The following is an 18,514-nucleotide window of genomic DNA, read 5'->3' on the forward strand; positions in this document are numbered from 1 at the left end:
CAGAATAAAATGAAACACCTATTGTTGTGTAAAATAATAAATATAATTGTAATGGTAAATTTCCTTAGTCAAAAACCACAGTGTGCTAAATCCAAAATCTGAAGCACAAATTAAAATGTACTTACATTTTTGATAATTTATCATTTACATTTTTAGCAAATGCATCCTAACCTTTGCAGTGGTAGTTTTTAGCAAATGCAAACAAAAGCAAATTTTAACAGTGCTTTTGTAGAAATGAGGAAAATATAGAAATCAGAAAGGGTAAAAGAAACAAAACTGGAAACCTGAAGTAATGTAAATTTGCATAAAAGCACGCATTTCCTGATGGGCTCATTAACTCATCTGCAGCACTGCAAGTGCTCTCTTTACATTCAGATATCTTCACACCTGTTTTCATCTGTTGCATCTGCTCTGATTCCTCTTTCTTCTCCTTTTATCCATTTAGGTATTATTTCCAATCAATTCAACACAATGCAGATGTAAGATTTTGAGTAGAATATGTCACCTGACTGTGCCCCTTGAGGACTTATATGGCTGCAGTGAAGATTGCAAAAATGAAATGCTTTCATTTACAAATATATAAGATAGATTGAAAACAATCTGAAGGGAGTTATAAAAACAACCGGAAGCACAATTAATTTGTAAGTGTACATTTTCATATGTCGCAAATCTGTACATTAATCTGGGAAGCAAAATGTTTTGTAATGCATTCTCACCAATCTAGAATCCCAGGCTTCAAACCCAAACTGGAGATAGCTGGAGAGAGGATTTATGAACATATCTAGAAGTACTGTAATTGTAATTTGTAAAAACATATCTCTCTATTATATAAAAAAATCCTGCGACAAGATGAGACTTTTTGGAAGATTTTTTCAAGTCCCGCGAATCAAGACTTTGGCCATGAGATTTTTTCAAGTCCCGTCCTCCTCTCAACCATTTACAGTTAACGGCCCACGCCCACAGTACTCTTACCTCTCATTCGTGTGAATGCTTTTGACAGACACAGTTCTTGCTTTCTCAGCTCTTATAAATTTTAACATTTTCCTTACTTTAAGTTCCCAATTAAAGAAGATGTATTATGTCCAAATCTTATTGAAGAATTTCATCATGAAGGGTTATCAACAGTAAAAATGAGTACACGGGCAATCCTAGCACCGAGAAACGATGAAGTCAAACGAATTAGTGCCAAAAATGTTGATCGGTTACACAGCAAATTGGTTAAATGCGTATCAATAGACTATGCTGAAACAGTTGGTGGTGATTGTGCGGAAGATGAAAACATCAACTTACAATATCCTGAAGAATATCTATAACTGTTAACACTATCCGGTCTTCCTCCACGTGAATTACTTTAGAAAGAAGGATGTATCCAAGAAAGATAATGTAGTACATCTTCAGGGGATACCATTAGACAACAAAGTAGATCTTGATATGCCATTTGTATTAAAACGTTAACAGTTTCCTGTTAGAATAGCTTTAGCAAAGACAATTTACAAATCTCAGAGCCAAACATTCGAAAAAGATGCTTCATTTAATAGAGAGAAAGAAACGAAATTCAATCACGGGCAGTTATACGTTGCTTTATCATGATGAAAGTCCAAACACAGAATAAAAATTCAATGCAATATTGATGAAAATTTAATTCAAAAAATTGTTTTTACTGAGGCGGCGCAGTGGGTAGCACTGCTGCCTTGCAGTAAGGAGACCTGGGCTCGCTTCCCGAGTCCTCCCTGCGTGGAGTTTGCATGTTCTCCCCATGTCTGCGTGGGTTTCCTCCGGGTGCTCCAGTTTCCTCCCACAGTCCAAAGACATGCAGGTTAGGTGCATTGGTGATCCTAAATTGTTCCTACTGTGTGCTTGGTGTGTGTGTGTGTGTGCACTGTGTGTGTGTGTGTGCATGCGCCCTGCGTTGGGCTGGCACCCTAGCCGGGGTTTGTTACCTGCCTTGCACCCTGTGTTGGCTGGGATTGGCTCCAGCAGACTCCCGTGACCCTGTGGTTAGGATATAGCGGGTTGGATAATGGATGGATGGATGTTTTTACTGAAGTTTTGCAGTAAAAGTGTAAGATTAAAAAGATTTTACATGTTAATTTCAAAGCCAAACAGAACGAAATCGTATTACAAATAATGCAACATGAGACATAATTTACTTTCAAATTATTACATTTTACTATTTTTTAATTTTGTTAATTACTCGCTGTAATGTAAAATAATTAGTAAATTGTACATCCGCTTCCTCATACGCGAGCAGCAGAACCGCAAAGAGGCTAGCGCATAGCGCAGGCATGGGGGCTGGCGAGCAAAGCAAGCAGAGGGCAAAGCCCCCTAGTGTTAAATACTGTACAGATAAACATACACAAACACACATAAAGTGTTCTTTACTTTTGTTGGGTTTTTATACTTTAGATAAATATAAAATGAGCTCTTCCAGTCTGCATTTGCATGTAACATTTAATTTAAATATGGCATCTAATTTTCCTTTCCTTTTGTGTAAATCAGTTCATTCAGTTCTCTAAAGAATATACAAAATATCTAAAAGGTTTAATATCAGAAGGAAATGCAGTATACACAAAAGGTGATTGCTTCCAAAAACAAAATAAATGCTGCATAAACAATAGAAAACTGGTAAGAAAAATGAGGTGCATGGTTAAATGTAACTTAATCCTATACAAATTCTTTACTAACACCATATGTAAAAGAATTTTATTATAGTAATTTGCACAGAGCATTATCACCCAGATTAATAAATGTATAGTAGTGGAAGAATTGCTGGAAAATGATTATCATGTTGATGGTCACACATGGAGCTCATATTGAAGGTGGCAATTACTGTCAGCTGGAAACAGAACATAAACTGGCATTAAATGTTGAGATAAAGTTGTATTATTTTACAAAATGGTGACAAAAGAGCTGGAAAAATGTACAGAAGAATATAACTAACTTTCCTTAGGATACAATGTAATATTTTCAAACAATGCTGTGTGGTTCTTCTCCTTAGGCTATCCAGCTTTCCTATTCACTTCATTACAATACCCATCTGACATGTCCCACATAAGTTTTATAATTTCACTGTAAAAATATTGTTTATTAAAATAAAAATGACACAAAACTGCCCAGAAAATCTCTAAAACATCCTTTGCAAAGAATGGAAATCAGCACATACATTAGCCAACATATACTGCAAATCAACTCAAGTCAACCTCACAAAGAAATCAGTAAACTGAAGAATCTGTAACAACAGCACACACACAAGTTGTGATAAGAGTGTCCACTATTTTGGATGCCATCTCATATATCTCTGCACTGATGACATCACAGAGGGTGGTTTCCAGGACATGCGAGCCATTGCCAAATGTTGCTATCCATAGAAAAAGAATATGGTATTCTGGAATAGCAAAATTACAACATTAAAAAAATGAGCCTCAAAAAAATGAAACTAGAAAATGACACTCACAAAATGCACTAAATTATTAAAATGAATGATGATTACATTTTCAAATTAAAAGAGTTTTGCAGGCTTTTTTCAGGAACATATTGTGCCAGTGAAGAGAAGGAAGACAGTAAAGTTCTACCAGCATCCTTTTTTGTAGCTAGTGTTGCAGAAAGGTCATTAAGCAAGAAGGCAAATATGAAGGGGTTCCCAGAGTCATGATCATCCATACTACCATTATTAGAGTATTATCCTGTGGATCCTAAATGACAGATTTTCTATGGGCTCTTCCATTCCAGCCAACAAGCAATTGCTAACACATATCTTCATTATGTTTATTCAAGATAGTTGGGTCTTTTTATACAGATGATATTTTTCTAGAGGATATATAATTCTATAGTATGTACAGTAAATGTGAAAGTGTTTACTTAGTGTTATGGCCTTTTTTCATTCTCTCCTAAATCCCATCCAGAGAGCACATTAACATGTGTAAAATTTTCTCAAAAGTCTCCTTTCCTATTAAACATTCTGCCATGTTGGTATTATTCTTTTACACAAGCCATTTACCTGCAAGGTGTTACAATTTGTTTTCAATAATTAAAGTAATCACTTCTCTTTTGAAATATTTTGTTTCGTTTTTAAATACAGTTTATGAGAGGGTCTGATCAGTCCTACTGTCTATCCTGTTTACATTTTAAATAGAAAGCCATTGCCACAAACATACAGTAGATAAACCGGACATGCAAGTTATCCTCAGTACAATCATGTCTCTGCCAAACATGTCCCTTGAATAACATCCCATTGCAGCAATAATAAAATACATTATAGACTAGAGAACCAGACAACACCAGTTTCAGGCTGCTTTTGGTGATTAAGATTTACTGGCTTGATTTACTGAGACATCTCATGGCGTTGTGCCTTCTACTCTACATTCCAAAATCGTCTTCTGTTAGATTTTTGTTATCAGGTGTGTGTGAATAACCAATTGTTATTGTGGGAATGCATACTCCAACTGAAAAAGTTGGGAGAGTCAGTTTGTTCCTACCCTGCTGGAAGGAAGGCAGCTCTGCATTCGTTCCTCTGACATGCATTCCAAGGCAAAAGCTACAGCTGCAAATTGCATTTATTTTCTTTTTGGATAAAAATTAGTTTGGCGATTTATTCTGTTTTGGAAAATAACAGAAAAAAGTTCTAGTGTTTTCAATTTTAAAATTGTATTATAAAAAAAAATAGCAATATTATTAGCCCATCGTCATGTTCACTTTGCTTTCACTAATGAGTGTGGCAGTGACAACACAAATCACTCATACAAGGCCATTTTTCACCCCCCAGTAATTTAAACATTTGTGTTGTTAGAATAGGGAGCAATACTGAAATGTAAGAGATTATGCAAAATCTACAAAATTGGTGATGAGATGGGGAATTTAGACTCGTTCCCTGGAGCTTTGAGGTTGCAACACTAATCACCTTACCACTGTGCTGCCCTACTTCTTATATTTAAGTCATTATTGTTCAAGTTCACTGGTGCTTCGGGGTTTTTAAAACTTCTGCCATGAAGAATTCTTAGTCTTACATGTCTTTTGGTAAACATTCTGGATTTGAAATGTAATTTACTACACTAACTGAAGGAAATGGTTCATTCGGATAATTTTACAAAAAGGTTTTTTGTAGCCTTAAGAGCTGCTGCCTGTGAAGTATACAACTACAGGTACCTGACATAATAATAAGATCATTTTGTAACCTAATGCCTTTCATTTTCCTCTTAAGTGGTTACCAGAAGCAGTTAGCAATAAGCAGTGTTCTGTGTCTTATCTTCACCTAATGACAAGATACAAACTTCCAAGGCAGACAGCTGCAAATCACAAATTAATTCTTAATGTGAATGATTTTAAATAACACAGCAGTGCCATGTAAATGAACCCCTGCATGTCAACATGTGAGGTGTAATTAATTTGCACAGATGAGGAATGTTCATCAGCAACAGCTGTGCAAGTTGATCTGCTGCTTCATTCCTTCAGACTGGAAGCAGCAGAGCAGAGATGCAAAGCTGAGCTTCTACAAGACGTGAGGGGGTATGGTAGGGCTGGTGCAATCAGGGTATCAAACACCGGAAGAACAGGTCAGACTACAAAGAATGAAACCTCATTTGAAAGGAATACATTTACTCTCATTTTGTTAATTGGTCTGTAATTGTAAGTGCAGTAAGTTATTAATCACGGTAAATCTTTATACATGAATGATTATTATTTGTAAAGAGTAATCTGAAATATACTATATTTTATCTTTTTAAATGATTTAGTCTCTTCTGAGAACTTATATGAGAATATTTAATTTTTAGATTTTTCTATCCATTTATTTCAACTTACCTTTACTTTTCTTTTTTTAAGTATCTCATTAGTAGTAATTCAGGCATACTGTATTAGAATTTTAAAAATGCGTTGTTAATTTCAGTATATGTTAAATGTAACAAATAATGTACTAAAACAGAGAGATATATTTTAGTACAGTAAATCCTTTGCACATTTAAATTTTCCTTATCAATCTAAAGACTGACTATACACTCATTGGCCACTTTATTAGGTCCACCGTACTAGTACCAAGTTGGACCCCCTTTTGCCTTCAGAACTGCAATGAATCTTCATGGCATATATTCAACAAAGTGCTGGAAACATTCCTCAGGGATTTTGGTCCATGACATGATAACATCAAACAATTGCTGCAGATTTGTCGGCTACACATCCAGGATGTGAATCTCCCGTTCCACCACATCCCAAAGATGCTCTGCTGGAGTGAGATCTGGTCACTGTGGATGGCATTCGAATATACAGGTGTTGGTCATAAAATTAGAATATCATGACAAAGTTGATTTATTTCAGTAATTCCATTCAAAAAGTGAAACTTGTATATTAGATTCATTCATTACACACAGACTGATGTATTTCAAATGTTTATTTCTTTTAATGTTGATGATTATAACTGACAACTAATGAAAGTCCCAAATTCAGTATCTCGGAAAATTAGAATATTGTGAAAAGGTTCAATATTGAAGACACCTGGTGCCACACTCTAATCAGCTCATTAACTCAAAACACCTGCAAAAGCCTTTAAATGGTCTCTCAGTCTAGTTCTGTAGGCTACACAATCATGGGGAAGACTGCTGACTTGCAGTTGTCCAAAATACGACCATTGACACCTTGCACAAGGAGGGCAAGACACAAAAGGTCATTGCTAAAGAGGCTGGCTGTTCACAGAGCTCTGTGTCCAAGCACATTAATAGAGAGGCGAAGGGAAGGACAAGATGTGGTAGAAAAAAGTGTACAAGCAATAGGGATAACCGCACCCTGGAGAGGATTGTGAAACAAAACCCATTCAAAAATGTGGGGGAGATTCACAAAGAGTGGACTGCAGCTGGAGTCAGTGCTTCAAGAACCACCACGCACAGACGTATGCAAGACATGGGTTTCAGCTGTCGCATTCCTTGTGTCAAGCCACTGTTGCACAAGAGACAGCGTCAGAAGCGTCTCGCCTGGGCTGAAGACAAAAAGGACTGGACTGCTGCTGAGTGGTCCAAAGTTATGTTCTATGATGAAAGTAAATTTTGCATTTCCTTTGGAAATCAAGGTCCCAGAGTCTGGAGGAAGAGAGGAGAGGCACATAATTCACGTTGCGTGAGGTCCAGTGTAAAGTTTCCACAGTCAGTGATGGTTTGGGGTGCCATGTCATCTGCTGGTGTTGGTCCATTGTGTTTTCTGAGGTCCAAGGTCAATGCAGCCATCTACCAGGAAGTTTTAGAGCACTTCATGCTTCCTGCTGCTGACAAACTTTATGGAGATGCAGATTTCATTTTCCAACAGGACCTGGCACCTGCACACAGTGCCAAAGCTACTAGTACCTGATTTAGGGACCATGGTATCCCTGTTCTTAATTGGCCAGCAAACTCGCCTGACCTTAACCCCATAGATTTTCTATGGGGTATTGTGAAGAGGAAGATGCAATACGCCAGACCCAACAATTCAGAAGAGCTGAAGGCCACTATCAGAGCAACATGGGCTCTCATAACACCTGAGCAGTGCCATAGACTGATCGACTCCATGCCACGCCGCATTGCTGCAGTAATCCAGGCCAAAGGAGCCCCAACTAAATACTGAGTGCTGTACATGCTCATACTTTTCATGTTCATACCTTTCAGTTGGCCAACATTTCTAAAAATCCTTTTTTTGCACTGGTCTTAATTGATATTCTAATTTTCCGAGATACTGAATTTGGGAATTTCATTAGTTGTCAGTTATAATCATCAACATTAAAAGAAATAAACATTTGAAATACATCAGTCTGTGTGTAATGAATGAATCTAATATACAAGTTTCACTTTTTGAATGGAATTACTGAAATAAATCAACTTTGTCATGATATTCTAATTTTATGACCAGCACCTGTAGTAATCTAATTGTCATCCTGCCATTGTTATCCTGCTGGAAGTATACATCAGAAGATGGGTACACTGCAGTTATAAAGGAATAGATATGGTCAGTAACAATACTTGAGTAGGTTGTGGGATTTAAATGATGCTCCATTGGTATTAAGGGGCCCAAAGTGTGCCAAGAAAATATCCCCACACCATTACACCACCACTACTAGCCTCAAACGTTGATACCAGGCAGAGTGGATCCATGCTTTCATGTTGTTGATGCCAAATTCTGTCATGTGGCATATCAAAATACAAAGCAACAACCTGCAATCAAAATGGAAAGTAAGGATGTTAAAGAATGAAAAGCAGTTTAGACAGAATTTATTAAAATTGCCTACTTTTGATAACCATTTACAAATCAAGCACTGTACTGATAATAGAACAATGCAGGTTGCAGCCTCCTAACGTACTTCTCAGTGTTTAATATTAGGTTTATAATTTGTGTTGTCACAATGTGATTTTATCTAGGCTTGATCTCAATATAGGAACCACTTTATAGATAAATAATAATCCATTTTATTTATAAAGTGCCTTTCCCATATCTATTGGATGATATTTTCAATGCCAGGTCAATATTTTTTTTTTAAATATACAAAAATCATAAATATATATTAAATCATATTGAAATCTAAGCAATCCACATAGACCTGCAAGGCATTGTAATAAATTTATATCTGAAGCATATTGGAACATATTTTAAAATTTATTCGTATTGGTAGCAATACATTTTTTATAAATATATTTTACATATATTTAATTTTTGTGAGGGGAAAGTCAATGTCCACTATGACAAAATCAATGGAGCACTACATGCAGGTTCTACTTTTAAACAGCAACAATAACATTTATTTATATATCACATTTTCACACAAATGATGTAAGCTCCAATTGCTTTACAAGATGAATAAAGAAAAGTTTATAAAAAATAAAAATGTAAAAATAAGATAAGGCAATACTAAATAACAGAGTAAAGTACGGTCTGATGGCCGGGAGGACAGAAAAAAACAAAAAAAAGGCCAGAGGGCTGGAGAAAAAAAAACAAAATCTGCAGGGGTTCCAAGGCCATGAGACCGCCCAGCCCTCACTGGTCATTCTACCTAACATACATGATCTCAATCAGTCCTCATGGTTTTCAGGCTTCACATGGAAGAATAAGATGTTGATGGTCATGTGGACCTCTGGCCTTCAATCCATACAATAAATGTAGGGACAGCATGGTGCCTTGGTCAGGTGGTGGTGACAGACCGCCACCACAGAAAACCAGAAAAAGAACAGCAGAGAAAGTACTTTTAAAGGGTGTACTTTAATGGACTAATATTCATAATTAATTTTCTGATCTCTTTGAAACTTAAAAGTCATCAACATTGTGATGTTTAATTCTGCAAAAAACTCTGGCCAATTGTCTATGCCATAAAAATCCTGAGATCCCAGCATTATACATTTGCATTCAAATTTTTAGTTCACACTGAGTTATTATGTAGTACCAAACACACTTTTTTCAGTTACACTATTTTATTATATACAACTAGTTATGTTATACTTCTAAAATGAATTGCAATCTAAGTATTCAATGACCTCAGTGTATTCAGTTCTATTGGAATGTATTTTGTGAACACATGTAGTAATAAATTGCACTGCAGTTTTCATTTGAACAGATGACACGTTACAAACTTTTGTAGTAATAAAATGACATTACATTTTTCATTCCAACAGATGGTGCATCACAAACATTAGCACTTTTTCTATGAATCCCATAACAAATTGCATATAACAGAGACTTAGATGGATGCACAGTTACATAGACTCACACACAGAGATGCTTGTCCTATTATTATATAGTATATGTTAAGTGCTTATATTTTTAAGATATTTTTCTTGCTATTTCAAAGTTTAGGTTGACAATTACATCAGCTTCATAAATCTATTTGCTGTATGTCCCTCTATAAAAGTAGATTATTTACTGAAATTACTAAATGCATCTTAGTTACATCTTGCAAAATTTGTAAAAGGCTAGTTCTGGATTGAGTCATCTCAGGACTGTAGAACTGTGACCTGGAAAGAGAAGCTAAGAAGTGCTGCCCCCTTCCAACCTCATATATCCTTTACAGCTGCCAAATGGTGTTTTGTGATGCCTAAAGGCAAAAGGAACAAGTTAATGGGAGAAAAATAAAAAAGACATCCAAAAGCATATGAGGATTGAAATCTCTGAAAGAAACCCTTTGAAAGACTTGTTTGGAATCATGTTTCCTTTTGCTTGCTTTCCTTGTTTACAAAGTATCAAAATAGACTGCATGTCTACAAGTTTAATTCAGAACACACATGTATAAAAATGTGGTTACATAAATTTACAAGATAGTAATTAGATACAGGTAAACAAATGTTTTTTACCATCAGTCATCTTTCTTGTAACTGCTAACTCATCTCAATAATTTTTAGGTTCCTTTAGTTCTATACTGAAAAACGTTTTCTAATGTCCTTTGTCCATCTTTTAACTTCTAGTGTTACGTGAGGTGCCAAGAATGTATTTCCAAGCCAGTAACTGTGCAAATTTAATTATTATTTACTTTAATAGTAACATACAGAATTATTGACTGACAAAAATATACTTAATAGTAGTTAATTTAATGAATTATGCATATATAATACATATTTTTAGCAATCATTGTGGTGGAAGTCATGAAAACCACATTGCCACAGCCCTGCCCTTGAATTACACTCAGAATTCTTTGGTCTTTGTCTTAAGTCAGTCTTTTATCTCACTTAGGTTTTCTCATAAATTGTATTCAGATGGCTGATGTTATAGTTTTTACTGTGTCTAGCTTTATAGCCATGGTTTTAACTCTGCTTTTCTGCCTGAAAAACTTATTTCACTGTAGCATTATCACCCATATGCAGAATTTTCTTGTATATACACTTTCAAGCATTAGATTAACATTGGCAATTTTGCTATGCAGTTTGTGAATGTTCTCTAGATCCAAGTTTGCCCAGTTTCAAATTATATAACAGACAGACAGTTAGATAGCATTTTATTTATACCAATAGGGAAATGCAGCTTTTTGCAGAAGTTCAAGAAACATTATAACAAAGAACAACAACCACCCCCTCAAACACATACAGTAAGTTACCAAAAAGATAAAGGAAAAAAGAAAAACTTGTGACTTGGCTAAAGATTACAGAGTAGTGAACGTGAGACATTGTAAAGGCATATTTGTTAGCTTAAAGTACTCAAAAGCAGTGTGTCAGAGAGAGAGAATGTGCAGCATTATTCATAATGGCTATCACTTTTCTCTTCATTTCTCTTCATATCTCCTGCAGCTCACGAGTGTGTGCCATAACTGAGTCTGACTTCTTAATCAGCTTGTTGATTCAGTGCCCACACTACATCATAGAACATCAAACTGGCTATCACAGAATTATGGAACATGTAAATGAAATCACTATTCACATTAACGGAATGCAAGAAAAAAAGAGTCAGCTCTGCTCTTTCTCATATAGCTCCTCTGTGTTGCTAGATCAGTCATACTGGTCATTAATTTGAATGCCCAAGTTTTTTTGACAGTATATCACTTCCACGTCCATTATACAGTATTGAATGAATTCTGAGGTTAACTAAACTAGTTGATCAGTTGAGTGAATAAAGGAATTTTAAGTGGAAAAGTGTTCCAGGTGTTTGATTTATTAAAGCTCTTTAGTCTCATCTCATTCTAACACAGTCTTCCATTAAGTACTTTCCATGGGCTGTACGAGTCTCGTTGTCGGTTCCTGAAGTGGCATGGAGGCGATGTAATCTTCTTTTGTTGGTTATTCTTTTCCACAGATGCTCCTTCTTATTATATAAAAATCTCCATTCTTCTTCTCCATGCTGTGACATTTCACAGTTGGTAGCATTCGCTGGGTGCTTTATTTTATTTATTTTGTTACAAGACATTACCAGTACTTTCCTGCAGATTTCAGTTATTAGCTTTAGCATCATCATAATGATTGCTGAGTTTGCGTCTCCTGTAAGGCTTGCATGTGTGCTATGTGAGCATGCAGCTACTGGTGCTCCATGTGCTCAAACATATATGTGACATTACTGCATTTAAAGTCTAAAACGGGCAGATGTTTTGTATTTACTACATATTATCAGTTATATCCTGATCTTTTCAAGAAGGGGATAGATGTGAACTTTGTGACTAATTAGGTTTGTTTTTTTATTTCTTGATCCTCCTCTTTGTCTTATGCCGACTTTTACCTTGCAATTTGTTTGTCTTTCCTCTTTCAAGTTTCTTCCTTGGTATATGCTCCTTGGAACAATTTAACATGAGGGCTAGCTCTGACTTCTTAGGGTTGGAGGGATGTAAAATTCCCTAGGGCTGCTTTCTAGGGTAACTGTTACCATTTTTATGAGTGAGGCTTAAAGATAAAGCTGGTTACACACACATTTTGGTGACCCCTGCCCCTATAAGCAATGAAGATCATTAATTTAATTCAGGGCATAGTGACAGCTTTACAAAACTGCCTATCCATAAGGATTCAATAGAAGTTATATGGTACATGTTCTGTCAGAGAGGAAAGAGTCTGACTACAAATTAAAAATCATCTAATACTGCTTCAAAATCCCTGAAAACTGAAATCTGAATCACAGTAATAGTCAGGAGATAATAATAACAATAACAATGCATTTTATTTATACACTACCTTTCCCATGCTCAAGACACTTAAGATACAAATATTTTTTGCATACAACAACAACATTTATTTGTATAGCACATTTTCATACAAATGATGTAGCTCAAAGTAGTTTACAAGATGAAGAAAGAAATTAGGCAATACTAACTAACAAAGAATATAGTAAGGTCCTATGGCAAGGGAGGACAGAAAAAAACAAAAAAAAAAAACGCCAGAGATCTGGAGAAGAAAAAAAAAACAGAAATCTGCAGGGGTCCCAAGGCCACGAGACTGCCCAGCCCCCACTAGGCATTCTCCCTAACATAAATGATCTCAATCAGTCCTCATTGTTTTCAGGCTTCACATAGAAGATGATGGTCATGTGGAACTCTGGCCTTCAATCCATCAATGTAGGGACTGCATCAGATGGTGCTGACACAGATCGTCACCACAGAAAACCGGAAAAAGAACAGCAGAGACAGTACGGGTTAGTACAGATTTTGGAGCCATGAAAAAAAAAGATAATTAAATGAATACAGAATATCCGGGTTACACTAAAATGAAGCTATGAGAAAGCCATGTTAAAGTAATGGGTTTTTAGCAGGTTTTAAAAATGGTTCACTGTATTAGACTGGCGAATTTGTATTGGTAAACTATTACAGATTTTAGGTACATAACAGCAGAAGGCCACCTCACCACTTCTTTTAAGTTTAGCTCTTGGAATTAAAAGCAGACACTCATTCGAAGATCTAAGGTAATGATTTGGAGTGTAAGGTGAAAGACATTCCAAGATATAGGATGGAGCAAGATTATGTAAGGCTTTGTAAACCATAAGCAGTATTTTAAAGTCAATTCTAAATGGCACAGGTAACCAATGTAGTGACATGAATCCTAGTTAAGATTCTGGCAGCTGCTTTCTGCAATAGTTATAATTGACTGATGTCTTTTTTGGGTAGTCTTGGGAGGAGTGCATTGCAGTAATCTAGTTGACAAAAAACAAAAGCGTAAACTAATTTTTCAGCATCTTGCAAAGTTATGGGTGGTCTACTTTTTGCTATATTTCTTAAGTGAAAAAATGCTGTTCTAGTAATCTGATTAATTTGTGATTTAAAATTTAGGTCAGAGTCAATAATTACCCCTATATTCTTTACCTCTGTCTTAACTTTCAAGCCTAATGGATTAAGTTTATTTCTAACAATAAACAAATAAATACAAGATATAAAATGCATTAAAAACAATAAAAGAAAAAGTAAATCAGAGTATAATACTAAATCCAATACTAAAAGAAATGCCTGAACACGTCACATAATTTGTTATACAACACTCACACAAATTATCCTGAGCATCTGGACGGAGTGGTTACCTAAAAGATGGAGCAAAATGTTAGGTTAAGTTAAAAGCCTTCCTGAACAGATGAAATTTTTCACTTGTTTTTTGACAAAATGAATGAAGTCAGCTGATCTAATTAATTTTAAGAAATAAAAGCATGGAAAAGTTTCTCAGCATTAAAAAAGGAGAGGAAAGAGCGAACCTGGGATACGTTACAGGGGAGGAAGTAAGAACGTTTCTTAATATGGTTTATGTGGGTGGAATAAGTAAGGGAGAAATCAAAAATGACACCAAGATTCCTTGCATTAGAAGAAAGTCTGATAAGATCACCGTCAAGAGTGACTGAAAAGGAACTCATTTTCTTAGATTGTGCTTTAGTGCCAATTTGCAGGAGTTGAGTTTTGTTGCAATTTAATTTTAAAGAGTTATGCTCTGTTCAGGTTTGAATTTTACTGAGGTAATTTGTGAGCAGAGAAAGCTTTGATAAGGTTTCGCTTTTAACTTTGAAATAGAGTTAAGTATCATCTGCATAAAAATGATAACCCAGTCCAAAGCTACTAATAATGTGGCCAAGGATAAGCAATCTATGGCTTACATACAAATGCATATCATCGAAGGTAGGTAATGCCAATGCAGAAATAAATGTTAAAACCAAATTTCTAATGATATAAAGCTTTTCTTTTGTGCCAATTAAAGACAAACTGCATGCAGTCAAATCTTTGTAATTCACAGCTTCTAATTAACATCCTGTCTTTGGGTCACTCTGGATCATAGTCAGCTCTGTTAATTTCAATTAAAAATTGGTATGAAAAAAAGATAGATAGATAGATAGATAGATAGATAGATAGATAGATAGATAGATAGATAGATAGATAGATAGATAGATAGATAGATAGATAGATAGATAGATAGTCTCTTTAAGTCTGCCATGGAGGTATGAACAAAACAAATCACCCAAATCACCTACACAATTGTGTATTACACACCAGAAATACATAGTGGATCAAATCAGCGCAATGCCACATGAAGGACTGATTAATCAGACTGTACATCCATACCAAGCAGCATATACAATAACTACATCCTACTCTCATGTTATTGACAAATTCTGTGAATTTTTGTGTCCCCCCTTTAGTTCAAAAGAAGCCACTGTGCTATGTGATGGACGGCCGGCAGCTCAACCCGGACAAAACCCCCAGGATGCTAGATGGCGACTTCCCTGCAGCTTAGCGGTGCCCCAGATTCCCGCAGGGCACTATGGGAGATGGAGTTCGGTTTCACGGCCCTGCTGGGTACCATGGGTGCCACCAGGGGATGCTGCAGGGAGCCACGGGGACTTCTGTTTCCAATATAGCCCGGAAGTACTCCCAAGTCATGGTGACGGAAGGACAAAAGTACTTCCGAGCTGAAGAAAATACAAGTCTCCATCTGACCCAGAAGTGCTGGTGAATCACATGGATGGAAGGACAGAAGCACTTCTGGGTCAAGGACTATATAAAGGACTAGTGGAGACCCGGCAGGAGAGCTGGAGTTGGAAGGAGTGTAACGGAGCTTGCTGGGAGGTGTAGTGCAGAGGAGAATTGTATTATTTAGTTTTGTATTGCCTGTTTAATATGGCTGTGGTGCTTTGAAGGCACATTACAAGGAGGTAAAAAGAAATTAAAATACTTCTTGGTGCTTTTACCTGGTGTCTTGGGTGTTTGTCTATTGGGTTTGAGGAGCGACAGCGCCCTCTATTGTCACAGCTACCATGTTTTTAGCACTGGCAGGGAGATAAAATGGGCAACAATATTGAAAAACTTGTAAATCATCAGCCTTAAACAAACTAAGCACACGGGATTCTAAAACAAGAAAACATACAAAAACCTCAAAATAAATGTTCACAAAGCACAGCGGAAAAGGTGCTTCAAAATATTGACATAACTGAACACCAAAAAACAGACAGTAGCTTTCCAAAAAGAGCCTAACAAGCCTCCTTGTCTACTGTATATAGCATTTCAAAAAGTGCTACCATTTTATTTGGTCACTAGTTAATTGCAAGCATCCTAATATTTTACCATTGTTTATGCAATTAAACAAGTGAAGTACTGTTGAATATGTTTTGACATTTTCTTGTTGATAGCTGATCAAAAGATGACAGGTACACTAGAGCAAACATAATTTTTTGTTATAATTTATAATAATAATTCTTTGCATTTATATAGCGCTTTTCTCACTACTCAAAGCGCTCAGCAATTGTAGGTTAAGGGTCTTGCTGAAGGGCCCAACAGAGCAGACTCCCTTTTGGCATTTACGGGATTCGAACCGGCAACCTTCCGATTGCCAGTGCATATCCCTAGCCTCAGAGCCACCACTCCGTATAATCCTTGCCTAATGTGTTCCCTCTGTGTACAGTTTGTACTTTCTCTCTCTGTAGGGTTTCTTCCATTTCCACCTCCATTTCAAAAGACATGCTGGCTAACCTAACTGGTGACTCCAGGCTTTGACTGCATTGCTAAAGGCTAATAAAATTCAAAGTATAAATAGCATCTCTAAAAGATAGCATGTTGTGATGTATTTGACACAGATTCAATCATTCATTTACAATGCCATGTTAAGAAGATGATACAACTAGAGAGTTTTGTCTCTATGCTTAATTTTAGGACTGCAGCAAAACGAAATTTTTGCATAATGTCTGTGGATAGTTCAAAAACATTTGCAAACATATTGTACAAGTTGTATTGCAAAATGTCTTACTTATACTTATATATAAGCATGTTACACCTTGAAGAAACAAAATCTTATTAGAACATTAGAACAGTCTAGACGAGAACAGGCCATTCAGCCCAAAAAAGCTTGCCAGTCCTATCCACTTATATCTTCCAAAAAAACATCAAGTCGAGTTTTGAAAGTCCGTAAAGTCTTACTGTCTACCATACTACTTGGTAGCTTATTCCAAGTGTCTATTATTCTTTATGTAAAGAAAAACTTCCTAAATTTTGTGTGAAATTTACCTGTTCTTGATGAACTAATTTTAAAATAACAGTCTTGATCCACTGTACTAATTCCCTTCATAATTTTAAACACTTCAATCATGTCACCTCTTAATCTTCTTTTGCTTAAACTGTAAAGGCTCAGCTGTTTTAATCTTTCCTCATAATTCAACCCCTGTAGCCCTAGAATCAGCCTAGTCGCTCTTCTCTGGACCTTTTCTAGTGCTGCTATGTCCTTTTTGTAGCCTGGAGACCAAAACTGCACACATATAGGCATATTATATTCATTTGTATTGAAACGATTCAGTGTGCATTTCTAGTTAAACATGAAGCTGATAAACTACTGTTAAGTATTTATTGTGCAAAGTGAAGGATAAGACCCAGCTCTGGACAAAACATAACTGTAAGTCCATCACTCTCCTTGCACATGCACTAAACCAATTTAGAGCCACCAACCTAGCCCGCACACAACCCAGTCTCCATTTTGGATCCAGTCTCAAGCATGAATAAAGGAGGGAAGGTTGGCATCAGGAAAGGCACATGGCTTTAAAAATCATGCAGAAACCTCCATTGGAGAAGTCTGCTCAAAACAAATAGTGATCCAATTAAAAAAATGGGAATAACTACGGAAGAAGAAGCAGAACCTAGTCTGCAAACATTTTGGATGTGGTTAGCTCTGCCTCTTCATTTGTTCAAGATTACTTGAATTTAAACTTGAGTCGCTCAGGCAATCTTTGGGTAAATGTGACATTCTCTCTGTGGGAATTGATTTCTCCCTTCCAAAAGATGCCATTTTATATGACTGGCAACATTAAACTGATCCCACATGAATGTGTGTGTGTAACAAGCATTTGGCTTGCTTCCAATCCAGGAATGACCCATGTTGCTGTCGTTCACATTAAATTGTATTTTAACAGCATTAATAAATGTGGCACAGTACAAGCCGCTCCATGAAAACAGACAGAAGCCATCACTTCACATGAAGTTTGCATCAAGAGTGTATAACAACTACTGTATGAAGACATCTGAGCATGTCCCTAATGGGTAAATTAGGATGCAAGTAATGACAAAATAAAGTGCCCTAACATTTGCATATGTATGACATAATTAACTAACCCTGAACTACATTTTGCTCATTTTTAATATGATTTTTCTTGTATATACAACATAATAGCACCTATATACATGGTAATATCTTATATGACATATTAACTCATAAGTACTTGATACTATGTCAATAATATGTACAAGTTATAATGTCATAGATACCAGGTATTACCTTCTACGTATGAGTGTATGAAATAGTTTGAGTATTTTTTTTTTCTGTTTAAAGTTCAGAGCTTTCATAGGATTTAATGTTGCCTGACAGGAAAAATATTTTTTTCTTGCATTTTTTCTTAACCTGACACCTATTTTGTAAACTTGTCTTTATAACCATGCTTGAGAAGAAATTGTCAAAGTAGGCAACTACCACATAATACATAATACTCCATACTGCATATTAATCTGTATTTTTTACAAACACACTCAAATATGTGACATAAGTGCAAGCATGCAAGTGCCTAATTTGCCTCATAACTTTCTACTCCATCTGCGGGATGGAACTAAAATTTGCAATGCAAGCTAAAAAAAGAGATAGTGACAGCAATGCACACTAGTCGACAC

Source organism: Erpetoichthys calabaricus, chromosome 8 (genome assembly GCF_900747795.2).
Source record: "Erpetoichthys calabaricus chromosome 8, fErpCal1.3, whole genome shotgun sequence".
Lineage (NCBI taxonomy): Eukaryota > Metazoa > Chordata > Cladistia > Polypteriformes > Polypteridae > Erpetoichthys > Erpetoichthys calabaricus.